This window comes from Giraffa tippelskirchi, chromosome 4 (assembly GCF_054371585.1).
Source record: "Giraffa tippelskirchi isolate mGirTip1 chromosome 4, T2T-mGirTip1v1.2.pri, whole genome shotgun sequence".
NCBI lineage: Eukaryota > Metazoa > Chordata > Mammalia > Artiodactyla > Giraffidae > Giraffa > Giraffa tippelskirchi.
Window position 1 is genome coordinate 35951020 of NC_137278.1, and position 13240 is coordinate 35964259.

General features: G+C 36.2%; 1 protein-coding gene across 3 annotated transcripts in view; it reads left to right on the plus strand.

The window, feature by feature from the left end:
* Window positions 1-13240, plus strand: part of LCLAT1 (lysocardiolipin acyltransferase 1) — a 187639-nt gene that overhangs the window by 20790 nt on the left and 153609 nt on the right. The window lies entirely within an intron of this gene.

The window sequence follows — 13240 nt, forward strand, 5'->3', positions numbered from 1 at the left end:
GGGTGTCTTGCCCTTTCACCTGTGGGATCTGATGCTCACGCTCAGTAATAAGCATCAGAATTGCATTGTAGGACACCCAGTTGGTGTCAGAGAATTGGTGTCTGAATACAGCGTGCGTACCCCCTCATTAGGCATTGTGTTGTGAGTTATATTCTGTAATACTCCCTACAGCTAGGTAGGCTCTGGTTTTCTCATCCTTGTGTTATAGATATGGAAAAGAAAGCCTTTAAGAAGCCATGTTACTTGCCCAGAGCTAGAAGGGTTAGAGAACACAGTGCTTTCTGACTTTAACCCTTTATGCAAAGCTGACTGCCTCCCTTGCTTTAGATGTTACAGCCTTTTCCAAATCTAGATGAAGGAGTGCTTTTTCTAAAATATACTTTTATTACATCATTTTTGAGCTTAAGAACTTTATATTCTAGATCATTGCAGGATAAAACCCACACTTCTTAGGACACTATCCAAGGCTCACCATGGTCCATCAGGCCCAAACTAGTAACTGTCGTAATCTCTATATAGAAGCAGAGGAAACAAACAACTATTGTATTTCTTGGATGGGCCTCTCACCTTGTATCTCCAGTGAATTGCATTAGAGGTGGAAGACATGTCTTCCAGTTCCTTATAAACTGTAACTGGGAAGTCAGAATATATTTAAAGATTGTCGGTATAAAAATAGCACTTGCTGATCAAGTACAGATACTGAAATGCTTCTGGAGTTCCAAAGAGCAACAGCTTCATGGAGCAGATGTATTTGGAGTTCAGTCTTAAAGAGAAGGTAGGATTTTTTTTTTTTTTGGTGTGTGTCTTTATTTATTTATTTATTTTTTAAAATAAATTTATTTATTTTAGTTGGGGGCTAATTACTTTACAATATTGTAGTGGTTTTTGCCATACATTGACATGAATCAGCCATGGGTTTACATGTGTTCCCCATCCTGAACCCCCCTCCCACCTCTCTCCCCATCCCATCCCTCTGGGTCATCCCATTGCCCCGGCCCTGAGCATTTGTCTCATGCATTGAACCTGGAATGGTGTTCTGTTTCACATATGATAATATGCATGTTTCAATGCTATTCTCCCAGAACGTCCCACCCTCACCTTCTCCCTCAGAGTCCATAAGACTGTTCTATGCATCTTTGTCCCTTATTCTGTCTCGCATATAGGGTTATCGTCACCATCTCTCAAATTCCATATATATGCATTAGTATATTGTATTGGTGTTTTTCTTTCTGGCTTACTTCACTCTGTATAATGGGCTCCAGTTTCATCCATCTCAATAGAACCGATTCAAATGTATTCTTTTTAATGGCTGAGTATCGGTCTCTGTTCTTTGAAACCAGAGTTGTTTGAAATGACCCCAAAACTGTTTTAGGACCTCTTTAGGCACAAAAGTGGAGTGATCTTACTGGTTAATACAATTTTACTTAAAAATAAGATACAAGTATAATTGAGTACAGGTATAATTAAGGTACAAGTATAACCTTTTTATATGTCACCTGAGCTGATCATAGGACATTTCAAACTATAAAAGTTCAAAATTACTTTCAATAATGCAACATCAGAATAAATATAGTATTCCAAGTAACCAGTCTGAAGGAGATAGCATTGTTTATATTGGGCAGGTTTTGGTAGATATGTATTTTAAAAGGTCTTTGTACCTGAAGTCCCTGCATCATTTTATACTTAGTCTCCTGTATTCTGTAGGGTTTGAATCATTCCTGACTCTCTAAAGCATAAGAGTTTTTTGGGCTCCCATTTAAAAACAAAGCTTTAATTTTTGTTTTGATTTTGTAAATAACATTCATTTTGGAAAATAAATGTATAAAGAACAGATCAAAATCACATTATTACTCAGAGGTAATTACTCACCCTTATTAATACTGCACTGTTTTTGTTTATATAATTACATGCACAATTTTGTAATCTATTCTTTTCATTTAATTTTATAAGGATTTTCCCATTTCATAAGATTTTTTTTGAAAATATGGCTTCTATTAATATTACAATATGTATAACTTTGTTATTTTGTTTTTCCCTTTAAGTAAAAACAGAATAATTTACTTACTATATTTCAAGTGCTTTTTTCACTTACTATATCATGGCTGGCTTTCTAAATGACAGCTTGTATTGTTGTGTTTCGTTTTTCACTGGCCACATTATATTGTAGATATATACCATCATTTAACTATTTCTCTATTGATGGGCATTTATAATATTTCTTTCACATACAAATAGAACTTCAGTGAGCATATACAATATTTATTTATTAAACTGAAGTACAATTGATTTACAAATATAGTTTCAGACGTACAACATAGTGATTCAGTATTTTTATAAATGATATGCCATTTAAAGTTATTTTAAAATATTGGCTGTATCCCGTCTGCTGTACAATATATCCTTGTAGCTTATTTATTTTATACACAATAGTTTGTCTCTTAATCCCCTACCCCTATCTTGCCCCACCTCCCTTCTCTCTCCCCATTGGTAATCGATTAATAGTGTATTCTCTACGTCTGTAAGTCTGTTTCTGTTTAGATATATTCATTCGTTTCATTATTTATATTCCACATGTAAGTGATAACATATAGTATTTTCTCTGACTTATTTCATCAAGCATAATACTCTCCAGGTCCATCCGTGTTGTTGCAAATGGTAAAACTTCATTCTTTTTTATGGCTGCGTAATTTTCTTGAGTAGAGAATATGGCTGAGTAGAGAACACACTACTGATTACCAAAGTACTTTTATGAGTATTTTTGTAAGATAGAAGTAGAAGTGGAATTATTGGGTAGAAATCTATTTAACTTTTAAATCTTGCCAGCTATGCAGAACTGCCTTTTAAAAGGTCTCTATCAGTTTATTCGGTTTATACTCAGGTAATAGTATGTTTAAGAGTCCCTGTGTCCCCACACCCTCACTTTTGCTTGGTATTATTGTTATCAAATATGGAAGGGTAATAGTTGGAAACATGGCATCACATTGCTTTCATTTCTTTTTTTTTTTTTTTAGTGCTTCATGTGTGACTATTTTCCTTGCTTATTTTTTCTGTTGCTATATTTTATTCTAATTCTTCATGCTTTCATACTTTACATATAACTCTTTAATTCATCTGGAATTTATTTTGATTTTATGGAATGAAAACTGCTTGATTCTGGAGGAGATTCAAGGGCTAGTGGCCCTTGAAATTATGTATTGGAAAAATTTAGACAATAAAATTTTTGCTGATTTTGGAAAGTAGTCCGTTTCAAATTCATTTAAAAACTTAGTTTATTTTTACCCAATTCTATAAAGTTTGTTGGAGAAATAAGAAATCCCTGCCAACAAAAAGACCCCTCTTTACCAGTGTAGAAGGGAGAAAAACTTGATTTATTGGGTAAATTATTATTTATGTAGATAGTTTAGGAGAGACTGCAAAATTTGAGTAGAATTTCATTCATCTTTACAGTAAAGAGAGATTGAATTTTTCTTTTGTATTTTCAAGAGACAAATGGTTATCTCCTGTGATGGTTTCTTATACACCTGGTGATATATTCCAGAGAGTTCTAAGAGTCAGAAGGTTTGTGACCTTGCATTGTAAAATCTGGAGACTTAAGATTATCTAATTCCTGACCAAAAGGTTGCCCTGTGTTTTTAAGGAGACACACTGTGGTCGGCTGAAAATGGCTTTCCAAAAGAGAGTCAAGTGCATTTCATTTTATTTACCCTTATATTAATTATTGGTAATAACACTTGGCTCTTGGCTTCTCTTAGCTAATGACCATTATATATTTGTTCCTATGGACAGAGGAGCCTGGTGGGCTACAGTCCATGGAGTTGCAGAGAGTCAGACATGACTGAGCATACACACACATACATTGTTGAATAACAGAGGTTAAAGTTAAATAGGCTTCAAAGTGACTTTAAAATAAAAATGAAAATTTTAACTTCGATGGTATTTGTAAAGTTGATGGTGATAAAATTTGCTGATAAAAGTTTTCAGGTTTTTTTAAACCTGAAAAATGAGTAATTTAGAATCATTTATATCCTGAGTTTTTTTTTTTAGGTTTGCTTTTGAATGGAGAATAAAGTGTATTGCTCTTATTAGTGAAACTGTGTGATAGTTACTAGGTACTTATTAACCAGTTTGATGTTTGACATATTTTTCCTTTTTCTGCAATGGAAAGAATTTCAAGTTCATAGAATTTTGTTGAGATTTTCCTCACTCTACAAGTTCTAATTTTTTTTTAACAAAGTAGCAGATTAGATGCTTTTGAACTGTGGTGTTGGAGAAGACTCTTGAGAGTCCCTTGGACTGCAAGAAGATCCAACCAGTCCATCCTAAAGGAGGTCAGTCCTGGGTGTTCACTGGAAGGACTGATGTTGAAGCTGAAACTCCAATACTTTGGCCACCTCATGTGAAGAGTTGACTCATTGGAAAAGACCCTAATGCTGGGAAGGATTGGGGGCAGGAGGAAAGGGGACGACAGAGGATGAGATGGCTGGATGGCATCACCGACTCAATGGACATGGGTTTGGGTAAGCTCCGGGAGTTGGTGATGGACAGGGAGGCCTGGCGTGCTGCAATTCATGGGGTCGCAAAGAGTCGGACACAACTGAGCGACTGAACTGAACTGAACTGAATATTCCCTGTATGTATATACTACAGTTTGTTTAACCATTCATCCATTGATGGGCATTTGGGTTGTTTCTGCCTTTTGACTGTGGGTAAATAGTGCTGTTATAAACATTTGTGAACATGTATTTGAATATCTAGTTCTAGTTCTTCTGGTTATATACATAAGAGTGAAAATGCTGGATGATAAAGTAAATCTATGTTTAACTTTTAGAAGAACTGCCAGTCTCTTTTCCCACAGTGGCTGCACCATTTTACATTCTCATCAGCAATGTATGGGGGCTTCCAGATTTTCTGCATCTTTGCCAATACTTGTTATTTTCCATTTTAAAAATTATGGCCATCTTTGTTGGGTCTGTAGTGGTACCTCATTGTGGTTTTGATTTGTGTTTCCCAAATATTATCATTGAGCATTTTTTTAATGTGCTTATCAACCATTTGTGTATCTTCTTTGGAGAAATGTCTAATTTAAGTCCTTTGCTCACTTAAAAAAGTTGTCATTTTGTTGTTGAATTGTAAGAGCTCTCTAATATTCTGGATACTAGGCCCTTGACTTGCAAAAGTTTTTCCCCATTATGTGCATTGTCTTTTCACTTTCTTGATACTGTTTTTTGATGCACAGATGTTTTAAATTTTTGATCAAGTCCAATTTATCTATTTTGTTTTCTGTCACTTGTAGTTTTAGTGTCATATTTAAGGATCCATTGCCAAGTCTAAGGTTGTGAAGATTTACCAATATGTTTTATCTAGGAGTTTTATAGTTTCAGCTCTACATTTAGATTATTGATCCATTTTGAGTTAATTTTTGTCTGTGGTGTAATACCAAGGTCAGTTCATTCTTTTGCATGTGGAAATGCAGCTGTTCATGTATTATTTGCTGCAGACTGTTCTTTCCCCATTGAGTGGTCTTGGCATCCTTGACAGAAATCTGTTGGCTACAGACGTATGGGTGTATTTCTGGACTCTCACTTTTATCCCATTGATCTGCATGTCTTTTCTTATGCTAATACCATACTGTTTCGTTACTGTAAGCTTTGTGGTAAGTTTTGAAATTGGGTCATGTGAGTCTTTCAACTTTGTTTTTTCTTTAAATTACTGTTTGGCTACTTGGGACCCCTTGCAATTCCATATGAATTTGAGGATCAGCTTTTCCATTTCTGCAAAAAAGGTTGTCAGAATTTCAAAAGAGATTGCACTAAATCTGTAGTTTATTTCACTGTTAATTATGATATTAGCCATAGTTTATTTTTCTTTTAAATCTTAAAATTTTTCAAAATGGAGTTAATTGTAAAACTTTACATAAGCTAATTTAAATATTTTTGCCAGTGTATGGGAAGTAGTCTCAAAATTGAGAACAGAAGAAATTTTTGCATGGTGATAATTTTTGGTTCATAAATGATCAAGAATATACAGAAAGTATTTATGATAAAGGAGAGAAAAGGAGACAGGACCTTGAGAACTCACTGAATACAGAGTGTTACTCTCTGAACTACTGCCAGATTGAATCTTTTAAAATTAAACATGGGTTTAAAAAAACTTTTTTTTTTTTATCATTTGGCCATGCTGTGTGGCATATGGAATCTTTGTTCTCAGTTCAGTTCAGTTCAGTTGCTCAGTTGTGTCTGACTCTTTGCGACCTCATCAGTTGCAGCACACCAGGCCTCCCTGTCCATCACCAACTCCCAGAGTCTACCCAAACCATTCATCGAGTTGGTGATGCCATCCAGCCATCTCATCCTCTGTCGTCCCCTTCTCCTCCTGCCCCCTAATCCTTCTCAGCATTAGGGTCTTTTCCAGTGAGTCAACTCTTTGCACGAGGTGGCCAAAGTATTGGAGTTTCAGCTTCAACATCAGTCCTTCAATGAACACCCAGGACTGATCTCCTTTAGGATGGACTGGTTGGATCTTCTTGCAGTCCAAGGGATTCTCAAGAATCTTCTCCAACACCACAGTTCAAAAGCATCAATTCTTCGGTGTTCAGCTTTCTTCACCATTCAACTCTTACATCCATACATGACCACTGGAAAAACCATAGCCTTGACTAGACGGACTTTTGTTGGCAAAATAATGTCTCTGCTTTTAAATATGCTATCTAGGTTGGTCATAATCTTCCTTCCAAGGACTAAGCGTCTTTTAATTTCATGGCTGCAATCACCATCTGCAGTGATTTTGGAGCCCAAAAAAATAAAGTCTGACACTGTTTCCACTGTTTCCCCATCTATTTCCCATGAATTTGTTCTCAGACCAGGGATCAAACCTGCGCCTCCCCCCACCCCAAACTGGCCGCACAGTCTTAAACACTGGACCTTCCAGGGAAGTCCCGAAAAATGTTTTTTAATGTGTTAATTTCTTTGTTGATTTGTAGTAAATGTTTATAAATATCAGCAAGTTTCTTTTTCTGAGGCCTACACAAAAGGACAGAACCATTGATCAGTGACCAACTGACCAATGACTACATCAGAAGTTGCTCAGAAAAAATGGAAATTCATTTTCTTATTAAAGTGGAGTGGCCCTAAGAGTCAGAATGCACATTGATCTCGCAAGATCCTTATAGCCATTTTAGTGACATTTAGATAGGTTTTATGGAAAATATTTTTGATGGACAAGGTCTTAGAAATATATTACAGAGAGACAAGAGGTAATTACCTTTCATATTCAGTTATTTTCAGTTTTCCTAAACATTTTTAGGAAAAATACCCAAGAACTTTTTTTTGGCATTTTTTGGTATTCGGTATTGTGGTATTTCAGCATACCCAATTTTGCTTCTTTGAATCTTGCCAGCCGTCCTCCTCCCAATCCTGCCCCTCGTCTTTTGTGCCATGTTCAGCTAATGCATTCAAATGAGACTTTTTAAGTCACAGAGGTAAGGAAGAGAAAAGATTAGCTTGGATCAGTGTGTTTCCAAAAACTTTTTGCATTAAACAAACCATAATTATCCTTTTCTCTCCATCCTCTCTGGAGTTTAAAAAATAGTGTAATGATTTGTTGTCTCTGAATATAGTTGGTATTTGTATACATGTATCTGTAGCCTCACCAGTCAGTGGAGAGCAGGTGTTCCTCTTGGAAAATAGTTTGCCTGGACTAGATATTTCTGATTGCTAATTTATTTTATATCTATATTTATTTATTTCTGAGACAGCTCTGAACAAGGGCAGGATGTCTCTGAGTGTGTGTGTGTGTTTGTGTGTGTCTATTAGCGTTCTCTAGAGAAACAGAACCAGTAGGAGATAAGACATTTGTATATATATCTGTATCTTAAATGTAAAAAAATTAAATGTATTTAAATTTTATATATATATTTAATACATATATATCTGTATATGTATTTAATATATAATATATTTAATATACATAATCTTAACATTTGAATATAATATAATATTCAAATGCTAATATTATCTTGAAACACATCCAGAAATAATGTTTAATCTAGGTACTCCAGTCAGGTTGACCTGTAAAATTAGCCATTACAGTGTGCCTCTTATAAGTAAATGGAGTTGAAATCCATTATGATCCTTCTTAGGCTTGTGTCTTTTCAATAAAGGGAGTGGGTAGATGGAGAAGAACTTGGTGGGCGTAGAAGTCACCTGGTTCTCCTAATGTGAGGTCTTGCATCTGGAACATCTTCTTTGACTTTGCTATCAGTATGTTTCTCATCCTTTTACTTCTCTTTATATTAATGATTCTCCATAATTATACTTTTATGAAACTAAACAAAGATTTTTGATTTCTTCTAGAATGAGATAAAAATTGATTAGTACCTGCTTTTATGGGTGGGAGATGAACATGGATACATGCAAAGGGATGGTAAAATTTGAGAACCTTTAATAGAACTACTGCTGCTGCTGCTAAGCTGATAAGTCATGTCCGACTCTGTGCGACCCCATAGACGGCAGCCCACCAGGCTCCCCCGTCCCTGGGATTCTCCAGGCAAAGAACACTGGAGTGGGTTGCCATTTCCTTCTCCAATGCAGGAAAGTGAAAAGTGAAAGTGAAGTCGCTCAGTCGTGTCCGACTCTTCGCGACCCCATGGACTGCAGCCTACCAGGCTCCTCCGTCCATGGGATTCTCCAGGCAAGAGTACTGGAGTGGGGTGCCATTGCCTTCTCCGTTTAATAGAACAGAGACTACCAAATGTATTTTTCCATCTTCTGACATGAATTCTGCCATTGGATTGGCCATTATCTTTAGTCATTTGAACTTCTTAAAGGGAGTCATTGAATGGATAGTGGAAATGAGTAGGCAGCAGCTTGTGGTTGCTATTCCTTGGCTTCACGATCATCCACAGTCTGAATATGGGCTTTCTGGTTCTGAAACCTGATTTTCTTGCTTCATCAAGTGTGTATGATTTCATTCATTTCATGCCAACCCAAGTCACAGGATTGATTTTTCAGAAGCCAAGGGTTAGTTTATTAATTTACATGAGGAGATGGACCTTTCCAGTCTGATTCATATGCACTGTTGGAGTATCATTTTAGGTTGATAATCTAAGTACTGAATGGTGTCTTTCCAATAGTAAGAAAGTTGACTAGTGCATTAAATGATAATATAATGACTTAGATATAAAAATAAACATGTGTTAAGGATTTTATTTAATTCATACTCAGTGTGGGAATCAGGCAAATGGTACATAACCAGTTCAAAGAAAAGTAAAAAAAAGTCTCATAAATGTATATATGGAGTAAAGTAATGTTGAAATGGATTGTAAACGGATACAGAAGTGGTTTGTGGGGGAGGGAGAGCCACTGAGAAGTGAGTGAAGTCAGTTGAACCCTCTTCCTAACAGGATGTCTCTGCTTGTCTTTCAGTTACTTACAATCTACAGGTTTGTAAAATTTCCATAGAAGTTGGAATGTGATGAGGTGTAAGGGTGTGCTATAAATAGTGCCTGGTTTTCCATGGTTTCCTCTCTGTGAGTGGGAGTTAGAGGATGTTCTAGGACTGTTCTGGATCCTCTTAGGACCTGATAGACCTCTACAGTTGTACCATCACTCTGTTAATGAATGTGGACATACTAAAATAATTTGGTTTTGGATCATTTAAATAATTGTTAACACACAGATCCAGGTTTGAAGATTTTTTATAGAAGTTGGTGATTTTCTCTCTGGTACTGGGTCTTTTTATGGAAAGCTGGTGATGGAGTATGGCTACAAGGAACATTAATAAATCACCCTGGTTTTGTATGCTTTTCTCTTATACATATATAAATTTTAAAATTGCTTAAAAATTTTTGAAGGCCTTATTGTGGCATTGGAAAGAGCCCAAGGTTTATAATAATCTAAATTACTTACCTTATATTATACAAGGATATGTAAATTATGATTTTATAGTCTTAAGTTCCTTTTAATTCCTTCTGAACATTTTCATCTATGTTTAAAGAGAATAATTTTTAAATTAACGTACATGTTTTATACAGTTGGGTGTAGTATTTCTCTATTAGCCAGAATAAATGTTGAGTGATTCTTTTCTTTTCATGGTCTTTTCTGATAGGTGATTTTTCCTAATATTGTGATACCATCTAGTGAATTCAGCCTTTCAGATAAGAAGTTATGAGAGGAAGTAATGAGTACAATGAAATCTTCAATGGGAACATTCTAGCAATTAGAACTGTTTTCATATGTCCTGTTGAGAAGGCAAGTTTCTGTTCCAGGAAGTGTTTAAGCAAAGATTTGATAATCTCCCACAAGTCTTGTTGTTAAGTGAAACTGTTCCAGATGACCTCTAAGATCTCCTTCAGTTTCAAAGTTCTAGATTTCATGTGAATTGCTAGTTTTCAGTCATAAATACTGAGCATCCAAAGTGTTTGGCACTGTCCTGAGAGTTGTGAAGATTTCAAAGGTATTGTTACGGCACAAATGTGACTTCAGGTAACTTTTTTCTGCACCAGTTTGGAGAAAACAATAGTGTCTACCCTTTATTGAACACTTATTCTGTTCCTGAAGCTGCTCAGAATAATTTACCTTATGTTATTTAATCCTCACAATGATCATGAAGTAGTAACCTCTTTAGTTCTATTTTAATAGTGCAGAAATCGAGACTCAGAGAGGTTAAATAATCTGTCCATCTCATATAGTAAGTGGTAGAACCAGGAGCATCTTGTGTAAAGTAACAGTGAGTAGGTTAAGGTGATTTTCAGTTGTTTATAGTTCCGTAGCTCTCTGATTGGGTGGTTAGTTCTCTATTTCAAGCTAGTTCAGATTACTTTTGGATACATTATCTTTACATTGCTACACTTAAGAGTGTGGTTTCTTATTTCATACAAGAAGTGGTAGTTTACTAATTTGTATATAAATTTTTTAGTCTATTAATAATTTTTGGTCCATTAGATACTTATTTCAAAGACTTATTTGACAGAATGATACAGTCTTACTTTACTAGTTTGCTTTCTGTAAAATATCTATTCTTTAAAGTTCAGAGAATCTACTGCTCATTCCTATGCTTAAGAATTCTTTGAGGGCATTTATGACTTTTGGCTTTCAGAGTCATTTACCATCTTCTTCATTGAATCTTAAGGCCAGTGTTGCTCTGTCCATTTGGTTTTCATTATGTAGACCAAGTAGAAATTGATTTCTCCATTTGTTGGTAAGTTAATTCCATCAGGTCGAGAGTGTTGGCTTTTTGATACCCTGGATTTTATCTACTGTGGTATACTCTGGTCAGTGTTAGTCATATAGAAACAGTATAGCATTCATTTTTGGTATAATTATTGGAAAGAGAAGATGTGCCCTAGAACAAAAGAATATTGAATTGTGATATATAAGGTAGATTTTTCTTATTTCTGGAAACTTGTTTGGTGTTCATTTATGAAACTGGTTCTTTGCTCCAAATCATTTGTGTACAGTTCCTAATTTGTATTTAATAATTTACATTATTGTTGACCTTAAAGGCCTGACTACTCCTTAGTCTCCATTTCTCCCTATTTCGGTTCTGTGTTTATACCTAAAGACTTGTTATCAGTGTGCCTTTTTCTTTATTTTTCCACTTAGAGTCTCAGTAAGAAATGAGAGAGAATGTGAGAAGGAACAAAATAGCAGCTTTCTTAATGGAAAGGAGATGCTCAGAGTGCCCAGCCTAGGATTTTTAAAAGTCTAGAAAGATTGAGCAGGGCTCTAGAGAAGGTAATGTCAATGAAGGTAGGAGCTTAGAAAAGTTGCATGCAACTCCATGTGCCTTTTGGCACATCTTAAATTTCTTGGGATTTTGTGATTCTCCTTCATTTGTTTTTCCTATTTGTCCTTCTCCCAAAAGTTTTTTATAGCAGTGAAAAATCTTAAGAGAGTTATTTCAGAGATGAGAATTATGGGATAAGTTGTGGTCTTGAATTACATGGCCCAGGATCTGGGAAAGTAAAATGAAGAGTTTTGGTAAGAATAGGTATAAGCTGGTCACATTCAAAAGAAAAGACAGAGATAGGAGTGAGGGAAAGGAAAGAATGAAAGATGACTCCTAGGTTTCTTGGTGGAGAATTTGAGTGGCTGCTGATACCATTTACAGAGATGGGGAAGGACAAAGGCTGAGTGGTGAGTAGAGGAATGGGGGAATGGCATTTATTCTGGATATGCTCTGGATATGCTGTTGGCTTCCTGACAAACAGTGGATAATCTGCCTGCAATGTGGGAGACCTGGGTTCAATCCCTGGGTTGAGAAGAACTCCTGGAGAAGGGAATGGCAACCCATTCTAGTATTCTTGCCTGGAGAATTCTATGGACAGAGGAGCCTGGAAGGCTCAGTCCACAGGGTCACAAAGAATCGGACACGACTGAACAACTAACGCTTTCACTTTCACGCTCAGTTTGATAGAACTGTTAGACACCCAAGAGTCAGGTAATCAGCTGGATCTGTGAGTCGAGCTTGGAGGAGAGGATTGTGTTGGAGATATATTTTGGAATGGTCACAATGAGGAGAGTAGAGAAAGAGGGAGGGAGGAAAAGGATAGAGAGAAGACAATGTCCCAGTGATAGGAAGCCCCAGAATTGAGAGGTCCAGTAGAGGAGGAGGAGCCACAGGAGATCCTGAGAGAGGGAGCAGTGAGGTCACAAGAAACCCGGGAAAGTGGTGTTGCAGAAGCAAAGAGAGGCAAGCATTTCAGAGAGGGAGTGGCCATTCATGTGGAATGCTGCCAAGGGGTGGAGTAAAATGAGGACAGAGAAGTGTCCATTGGATTTGACAAGGTTAAAGTGGACTTTTTTGCTCACGTGGTTACAGTAGAGTGTAGAAGCAACAAGTCAGACTGTAGTTGATTGAAGAGGGAGTGGCAAGTGAGGGACTCTGTCATCATGATGCATTCCTCTATTGGGTAGACATAAACTTAAGGTACATGAAGAGTCTTCAAAACCCATTCAGTAAGCCTGGAGGTTTGCATTATCCATAAATGACTGTAGCAAGTTAGCAGTGACCTTTGTCTCCCAGTAATTTTCTTTGGTTAGCAGTTGACTGTTATAAGATTCTAAATTTCATAGGTGGCTTCCATTTTAGAGTAAAATCAAATGTTCAATCTGTGTTAACTTCTAGAGTTAATATTATATTAAGTTAAAACTTAGAGTATTTACCTTTTCAGGAAGGTAATTACAAGCCTCGAAAGTTAAGCCAGGACTGTTTCATCTTGAAACACTTAGAAATTCATTTT